Consider the following 9,701-nt stretch of genomic DNA (forward strand, 5'->3'; position numbering starts at 1 on the left):
ACAAGTTCCTAAAGATGAGTTCCAGCCTTGGACCCTTAACAGTTGTTTTGATCTAATATTTGTCGTAAATAAAAAAAAGTTTCTGTCTTACACGAGAAGATGGCAGATTTGAATATGTAGATTAACTACAGTCTTGTGCATACCATGGTAAGGCGGTCAGGATTTACCCACAGAAGACAGGTGAGAAGAGTCAACTTATCAGCTAAAACTGGGACCCTCTGTCAGAGTGCTTACTCTGTTCAGACCTCACTTCACCTCTTGTTGACTCCCGTGCCTTTCAGGCCTGCGTCAACTGATGGATCAGTTGGGCTGATGGTGTGTGACGGGAGGGGCCCACAGTCACAGGGCTTCCGCCCTCCGTTTGGCTTCGGGACATCTCTGCACTCTTCCTTTCTACTTGCAGTGCTTCTGGGCACATCCTTGAGTGGAGGTGCTGAATAGTCCTCAGCCCTTCGTCAAAAGTTTTCCTAGACTCATTAGTGAAGAAGTAGCAGTCATTGACTAGCTCTCGCCTAGGTTTCGGAAAAATGTGTACCCTAGAGGCCAGGCCTGCGGGGAGGAGGAGGAGAGCACTTTCAGCAGTGAGTGAAATGGGGTTATTTCTTTAATTAGGAGCTTTGGGAGTCCAGGGCAATTACCCCCTCTGTGCCCAGTCCCTCCATCACCTCAATTAGCAGCAGCACAGAAGGAAACTGAATTCCCATCTCCACATACTCACAAGTTTCCCAGAGCTCTTGACTCTCATTGCACTTCCCTGCCAGTTCTTGGGACAGACATGACACCTTACACAATCTCTCTGGAGGGGATTTCTAATTATATTCTTACCTAGTCTCCTTGTCTCACTATGGCTTTCAGTTCTTGAGGCCTCTCAGCAGGAACCAGCTCTGTCTAGTGTAATGTTTAGGTAACTCTCCAATTCATGATTTATTTCCTCTCTAGGGAACCAGGGAATATCAGTTATGTGCCATGCACTGAATTAGGCTGTGGGAAGAAAGACAGTAAGACATGGTACAGTCTTTAAAGGAGTAAAGGTCAAGGAGGAGAGACAGGTATAAACAATAAACAAGATAGCTAACATCGCCAGTTAATCCATTCTGGAAGTCCCAAGGATAGGATGTTGAACTTGGAGCCTTCGAGGAAAGCCATATGGAAGAGGGGATGCAAGCTAAGTGTAGAAGGTTTATTTATGATGTTCAGGATCAGATTTGAATAAACATGCCAATTCTGAGAGCAAAGTCATGGAAAAAATCTGACGTGTAAAAGGATAATCCTTGAAGTAGGAGAAAAAGCTGGAGGAGTAACATGGGACAGATTAAATAACACGCACACATAGACACATAGACATCAACAATTTACAAAGCAGTCTCAATTTAAATGTCAATTGAAGTTGATGAAAATCCCTTGACATTTGATGAGATTTGCAGTTTAGAAAGATAATGTGTGCCCCCTTAGAATGGAATGAAGAGGGCCTGTTTATATTTGTTGCATAATAAACTACCCAAAACACAGTTTAAAACGACCACAATTTAGTTTACAATTCTGTTTGACAATTTGTGCTGTGCCTTGCTGGGCTTACTTGTGTCTGCAGTTGGCTCCCAGTTTGGCTTGGGGGTTACTTGCTCTTCACTCAGGTCACATCCTCCAGTGATCTAGATGGGGCACGTATACATGTATCTGGAAGGTTCCAGAAGAGTACAAGCTCCACTGTGCAAGTACTTCTCAAGTCCCGGCTTGTATCATGTTTGTGTGCAACCCGCTGCCCAGTGCAATCACATGGGTGAGCCCAGAGTGGAAGGGTACTCAAGAGTTACACAGAAGAGGCCTTGGTCCGGGAAACAGGAAAGGGAAGAAATGGTAGCCACTTTTGCAGTCACCGCAGGGCCAGTGTTTGTATTGCAAGTGTCCAAATGAGAGGGAGCAGCTTTATACAGATAAAATTGCATATACTACATTCTTAAAATATGCAACGTGACAAATTTTGACCTATGTGTACACTTGTGAAGCCATCACCACAATCAAGGTGGTGAACCCCAAAACGTTTTTCTCATTTGCCTTTATAATCCTGACCATTTCCAGGCAACCAATGAACAAGCAAGGTTCTTGTCCTGGGGAATTCTGAGGTCATTAAAATTTGTTCTTCTGTTTGTTCAACAAATGGCATTGGTGTTTCTTCTATTCCACACCCAAGGCCTCCTCCATGTAAGAACTCTTGACAAGAGGCCAGTATGTTAGGTCTATTCAGTTCTGGGCCTTAGGAAAACCAGGGTCTTCCCCTCACTTCATTTTCCCTAAATTTTCCTTTTCTTTATTCTTCTGGGTCATGGTATATCAGTGGTTCCCATCTAAGAGTGATTTATCCCTTAGGGTCATTTGGCAATGTCTGCAGACATTTTCTTTTTTTTCTTTAAGATTTTTTTCTTTTTTCTTTTTTTTTTTTTATTGGGGAAGGGGAACAGGACTTTATTGGGGAACAGTGGGCACTTCCAGGACTTTTCTCCAAGTCAAGTTGTTGTCCTTTCAGTCTTAGTTGTGGAGGGTTCTGTTCAGCTTCAAGTTGTTGTTCTTTCAGTCTTAGTTGTGGAGGGCACAGCTCAGCTCCAGGTCCAGTTGCCGTTGCTAGTTGCAGGGGGCACAGCCCACCATCCCTTGTGGGAGTCGAACCGGCAACCTTGTGGTTGAGAGGACACACTCCAACCAACTGAGCCATCCGGGAGCTCAGCGGCAGCTCAGCTCAAGGTGCCGTGTTCAATTTTAGTTGCAGGGGGCGCTGCCCACCATCCCTTGCGGGAGTCGAGGAATTGAACTGGCAACCTTGTGGTTGAGAGCCCGCACTCCAACCAACAACTGAGCCATCCGGGAGGCAGCTCAGTTCAAGGTGCCGTGTTCCATCTTAGTTGCAGGGGGCAGAGCCCACCATCCCTTGAGGGACTCAAGGAATTGAACTGGCAACCTTGTGGTTGAGAGCCCACTGGCCCATGTGGGAATCGAACTGGCAGCCTTTGGAGTTAGGAGCACGGAGCTCTAACCGCCTGAGCCACCGGGCTGGCCCTGCAGACATTTTTTTAGTGTTAATGATTGGGGCATGAAAGTCGAGGAAACTCCTGGTATCTAGTGTCTAAGGTCACAGATGCTGCTGAATGACCTGCAATGCATAGGACAACCCCGCCACAAAGAATTACCTGGCTGTAAATGGCAACAGTACCCAGGTTGAACAACCGTGTGGTAGATTAATAGTTTTCTATACCAGGAATTAATTGCAGGATGGAGGACAATCAGTGCTCCAGGCTCACGAGGCTGGTCCTATTCTCTTGGCTTCATCTAATCTGCCCAGGTCACCAGAGCCAAGGGTTCCATAGAACGGTTGGTCGTAAGACTATTGCACTGAATAAAGTGACTTTTCCAGGAGCAGTTATTTGGTATCTCACCCTCAGACATCTGCTGGAGAAGAATGCAGCCGGGGCACACCTTTCCAGGGTATAGCATCCTGCCAATAGATCTATCTCTTTTGGGCACAAGAAGGGAAACAAATACATATGCAGTGTTCATAAACATGCCTACTACTTTTGAGAATCTCTATATTAGACACAACACTTCTATAATCACCCAACAACTATTTACAAATCAAGAATTTGAGACTGCTTAGAAACAGTCAGTAGCCTCATAAATAATTAAGTGGGGTCAAACATTGGAATCTGCCTCGTCTGAATGCAGTGATCACCAAGAGGGTTCAACAGTCCTCAAGACAACCCAAGACACGTTTTTAAAGCTCTAAATTTTTGTTCTCAGTTCAAGAGACTCCTCATGGAGCTGAACCAGTGTAAAGGATGCTTTGTCCTCCATCACCTGGCTGTAGGGAGCCCTTGTCTGGGGCCACGTACTGGTCCGATTCTGTCTCTGGTATCACCTGACCGCTACAGATCTGGCCAGCATTTGGTGCTCCTAGGGCTGTTCGGGGGGCGTGCACAAGGGCCCCATTTCCTACATGGCTTTCTTGGTGCTGAGTCACAGTTCTGGGGCTGTACTCAGCCCCGTCTAAACCCTAGCCTGATCAACCCTCTATCCAGTTTTTCCAATTCTGTTCTGGTCATGGATCCTTCCCCTGCACTGCCCTGCAGCCCCCCTCACCCCCATAACAGTGCAAGCTATTGTAGTTAATAGGGTTAAAGGGATGGAAGAGTCCTCGGCTTGCTGTTCAGGCTCTTTGTACCTTTGTGTGATCAGCGCGGACCCCGATGGCCCTCGTGAATCGTGTGATGGCTAACGGTTACTGAGTGCTCACGTCAGACACTGTTCTGAGCTCTCCTATGTGTGACATTTCACCTCCACCAGAACGCTTCAGGAAATGTATTCTCATCCTTGTTATTATGGATGAGGGTATGGAAGCACAGAGAAGTAACTTGGGCGAGATTGTACAATAGTGAACGATAAAGATATCTGAATCCAGAGCCATCTTAGCCACTATGCTCCGATACCCCTCGAAATAGAACCATAGGACTTCACTCATGTTTGGCATATAAAACTGAAAGCAACAAACAAGACAAAAACTCACAGACACAGGCAATTTAGTGATTAACAGAGGGTGGGGGGGGTAGAAGAGGGAAGAGGGGGTCAAGTATATAATGATGGAAGGAGAACTGACTCTGGGTGTTGAGCGCACAATGCAATACATAGATGATGTTTTATAAAATTGTACACTTGAAACCTATGTAATTTTACTAACCAATGTCCCCCCAATAAATTTAATAAAGATTTTAAAAAGGTGCCACAGACTAACATTTGAGGAAAAGGGCAGAGGATTAACAGACAAGGGAATATGAACAATTGCTGAAAATACCCAAATTCTCTCTCTCTCTCTCTCTCTCTCTCTCTCTCTCTCTCTCTCTCTCTCTCTCTCTCTCTCTCCATATATATGTGTGTGTGTGTGTGTGTGTGTGTGTGTGTGTGTGTATAATGTTACACATTTTAAGAAAGGAAAACTATTAAAATTGTAATAATATATACTGATAACAAAAGATGAATACAAGTCACATTTGACTTCTGCAATTACAAGAGGTGCTCAAAGTGGTTACCATCAACGTAATTTTAATACAGTTTTTTCCTTTCTTAAAATGTGTATACATTTTTTTGGCACCTTCGATAGATAGATAGATTAGATAGATAGATAGATAGATAGATAGATAGATAGATAGATAGATAGACAGACAGACAGACAGACAGACAGACAGACAGACAGACAGACAGACCTATATATCTAGTTTATAGGTAGATAGATACAGATATGGAAACTGGAATGAGTAGGAGTGTGGCGGTCAGGATAGGCCTCCTTGAGGAACTGCCGGTTTAGATTTGAAGCCCAACTTGTGAGAAGGAGAGGAGCCAGGCATGTGAAGATTTGGTGAAGCGTGAAGCAGGCAAGGAAGATGGTAAGTAGATTGCTTTGGACTTTTATTTCAGATCTGGCTCATATGGATCAACAAAGATCAGAAGTTTCTAATTAGTCCTCAGTATAGGGCAGTGGCCACCACCAAAGCAAGATGCAGTAAGTGAAATGTTATGGGGCCAAGGAGGTCAGTGTGAGAGACAGTCCAGATAATGGTTCCCAGGGAGACTGGAGAAAACACGGTCCAGCAGGCATCGTGCTGTGTTCTCGCTGGAACATCACAGAGGTAAAGATGAGTCGGTGTGTAAACATTTGTTGTCATTCTTGGCCTCTCTAGTCCCCTGCTGCAATTCCTGACTTGCTTTCTCCTCCCTTGATGCTTGCAGGAGTCTGTATCTTTGAAATAATTTATTTTCACGAGAAGTTTAGTTATTGGTTGGCCGTGTTTTCCCTTTTAGTAGATGGTGAGCCTTTGGGTGTGCTGCTTCAAGTTTGTGTTTGGGTCAGGAATGTCTTCTAGTATATCATGAATAGCACTTCTCTATGTCTCTCAATTACATATCCAGGACCACTAATTATCAGCATTTTGGATCTCTGTTGTTCTTAACTTCCGTGATCTCACCGAGAGTAAGCTCCTCTGCTGAAAAGTCTCAGAGCCTCCTTCATGTCCCCGTTCCTCAGACTGTAGATGAAGGGATTCAGCATGGGGGCTACCACCGTGTATGTCACTGAGGCTACTGAACTCTTTCTGGAGGGATGGGCTGTTCCAGAAGTGAGGTACACCAGAGAACAAGGAGGTGACTGAGAGGTGAGACCCACAGGTGGAAAAGACTTTATGCTGACCACAGCCGATGAAATGCCCATTATGGAGTAGATAATTCTAGAATAAGAAAAGAGAATCCCAGTCAGGGGAATAACACCCAGCAGGCCAATTACAACATACAGCAGGATGTCGTTGGCAAGAGTGTTGGAGCAGGCCGGCTTGAGAATCTGAGCAAGTTCACAGAAGAAGTGGGGGATTTCTGTCTCTTTGCAGAAGGACACCCTCAAAACCATCAGACTTTGCAATAAAGAATATGTCAGGCAGATGAACCAAGAAAGCAGAAGCAGTAGACCACAGAGGTGTGGTTTCATGATGACCGTGTAGTGCAGGGGTGACAGATGTATTTATGGCCACAAAGCGGTCATCGGCCATCACGGTCAGTAGCAAATTAGCCCAGCAAAAACCATGAAGAAATACATCTGGGTGAGGCAGCCGTCATACGTGATGACTTTGCTCTGAGTCTGGATGTTCACCAGCATCTTGGGGATGGTGGTGGAGGTGAAACATATCAGTGAAGGACAGGTTGGAGAGGAAGAAGTACATGGGCGTGTGCAGGTGGGAGTCTGAGCTGACGGCCAGGACGATGAGCAGGTTCCCTGTAACACAGACCAGGAACATGGACAGGAAGAGCCCGAAGAGGAGGGGCTGCAGGTCCATGTCTTCCAAAAGTCCCAGAAGGATGAATTTTGAAATAGCTCTTTGGTTCCCTGATTCCATAAATTATGGAAATTGCCTGTCAAGAGGCAAGAATAATATAAAAATAGTGGCAAAACAGAAATGTGCCATACATTTCAAACTCATTCACTCATGACGTCTTACGTTTTATCTGAGTTTTGTTTGCTTTAGTTGATGAAAATCTCTTCAGCAATTCTTTTCCTGCCCTGATTCTTCTACTGTTACCTGGAACACCTCTTTAAAATGAATGTCTCCCCAAAGGAGACCAGTCAGGGGTCTTCTTTGCACTCTCTGACTCCTGGCCAGTCCACCTCGGCTGTATAATTCCTGTGAAAGGATAGTCATCTTGTGAACATCTCCTTTCTGCCTCGTAGCTGTGGTCTCTCTGAGTCCCATGGAAATAGGGAGAAGAAAGAGATCACTGGGAGCTGCAGAATTTAATGACGTTTTTTGTTTGTCCTCATGCCATTTTGCCAGTATCTTGAAATAGACCATTCTCTGTTTCAATTTTAACTCAGAAGTTTATTGGGAAAGGATTTTATAGATAATTTATTATTATAGTAACTTCTCTATTACTGTCCAATTTATCTCTTTACCATCGTCATAATGATCAGTGTACCATAATACACCTCAATCAGAAAGACCAAATCAGACCCCACCCCGTACAATCTAGTTGTGCCCTGCATGTTTGTGTTGTTCTTTAAATGACTTTAAGTTGCAAGAACTATGTCTTTTCTATTTCTTTTTCATTTTATATCCCAAGCACTTAGCACAGTACCTGGTACATAATAGGTGCTTTATAAATAGCGTGTTTCATGAAGGAAGGATTAGAAGACATTTTCAGGGAATAATAGAAGCAATTCCCATCATAAAACCCTTTAACCAGGAACAAAGACACCATTGATCATGAAGGCTTTTCAATTGAATATATAAAGAATGAGAGCCTTCTACATTTTATTTCACTTCGTTAAAAAAAGCCTTAGTTTCTGTTTGAATAGTAGGTCTCTGCATCATGAGGGAATTTATAAACTCAGAGACTGTGGTCTTCAATTTTATGCACATATAAGAGAAAGTTCCTTCCTTTGAGTTGAAACGTGTCTCTTTATAACTTACACAGTCTTAGTTCCTCTCTCTGAGGACCATTTCTCTTTGCCATGGTAATCTTTAAGTTTCTGTAGACATCTAGAAGACTCTCTGTCTCCTCGTCTTTCATTTACTCCACAGCTATTTGAGTGCCTACTGTATGCCAGGGAGTGGGTTAAGACTAAGTACAGGAAGGTGAGAGGCATGGGCTCTGCCTTCCTGCAGCTTTGATTGCCATGGAAATATTGCTGCCTTTGACTTTTGTGCAGTAATTATCCTGATTAAGACCCTTATAATCACCTCCAGGAAAGTGATTAAAAATATTACTTGATCAAAGTTAAAGAATATCAACTTAGTTGGAAATGAAGAAAGTTTGTAAAAGAAGATTAATGATGAGGACAGACAACTTTTGAAATGGTGAAAGATGTAAATATAGAGATCAATGGAACAAAATGGACAGTCGGGAAACAGACACGACCCAGTATGAGAATTTAGTTCACAGTATCAATCCATAAAAGGTAAATGATGTAATAAGTGAGAAAACTAGATAACTTTTTGAATACCTCAGAATGAATAGCTAATAGAAAAGAGAGTGACTGGCAAAATTAAAAACAGAAAACTATTAGAAATGAATATCAATAATACATTTATGTGACTCCTTGAAGTATGAAAACTTCATAAGCAGAAGAACATTGAAATAAGTCACAAAGGACTAGATCAGTAGTCTAAAGCACATACAATAAATCCTTTGTTTATCAATAATAACAAATGACATTAAAAGGTATATTAAAATCTGAGGGAAGGAGGATTTGTAATTTATAAGAAAATATAAAAGTGCAGTAACTTAATAAATTAGCTCTTAAGAAAAAACAAATCAAAAAATAAAAATAAGAGGCTAAATACAAGTGGATAAAAACATGAAAAAGTGCTCAAATTCCATCCTAATCAATGAAAAGTTAACCAGAGTAAGATTTAGATGCCATTTTATAGCTTTTTAGAACAGCTTTAAGTTTACAGAGAAATTGAACAGTACAGAGTTCCCACACAATCCTCTCACCCTTCTGCCCATTCCCTCATGTTTGCCTGTTATTAATGTCTTGCATTTGTTATGGTTGATGAACTGATGAACGTTCGTATTAACTAAAATCTGTGATTTACATTAGGGTTATCTCTTTGTGTTGTATAGTTTTATGGGTTTTACCAAATGCATGGTATTATTTATGCATCACCTCAGTATTATACAGACCGCTGCAAAAACCTCTTGTCCTCCACCTATTCACCCCTCCCCTCTCCAACCACTGATCTTCTTACTGTCACTATAATTTAAGCTTCCTCCATGTTTTTTTGTGGCTTGATAGCTCATTTCTTTTAATTGCTAAATAAGATTCCATAGTCTAGATGTACCACAGTTTGTTTATCCATTCACCTCTTGAAGAACATGTTGGTTGTTTCTAATTTGGGGTATTGACGAAGAAAACTACATAAAATTTGGTGTACATAAGTTTGCAACTCAACACTAGGAGTGCAGCTGCTGGACATATGGTAAATCTATGTTTTCCTTTAAAGAAATAGCAAAAAACAAAAGTCAAATTTAATGAGAATATCAAATTTTTGAATTCCTTTTTCTTTTTTCTGTTCTGTTTGGTGTTTTCTTCTACCTTATCTTCTAAATTGCTGACTTGATCCTCTGCTTCATCTAATTTGCTGTTTATTTCTTCTAATGTATCCTTCATTTCAGTT

The 9,701-nt window shown here is 42.3% G+C and overlaps 1 pseudogene; it reads right to left on the reverse strand.

The window, feature by feature from the left end:
- Nucleotides 1-5,998: 5,998 nt before the first annotated feature.
- LOC109436686 (olfactory receptor 7D4-like) lies at nt 5,999-6,920 on the reverse strand (annotated as a pseudogene).
- Nucleotides 6,921-9,701: the final 2,781 nt, after the last annotated feature.

The sequence above is a fragment of the Rhinolophus sinicus genome, chromosome 15 (assembly GCF_057876585.1).
Source record: "Rhinolophus sinicus isolate RSI-liver-muscle chromosome 15, RSI-T2T, whole genome shotgun sequence".
In the NCBI taxonomy this organism is placed as follows: Eukaryota; Metazoa; Chordata; class Mammalia; order Chiroptera; family Rhinolophidae; genus Rhinolophus; species Rhinolophus sinicus.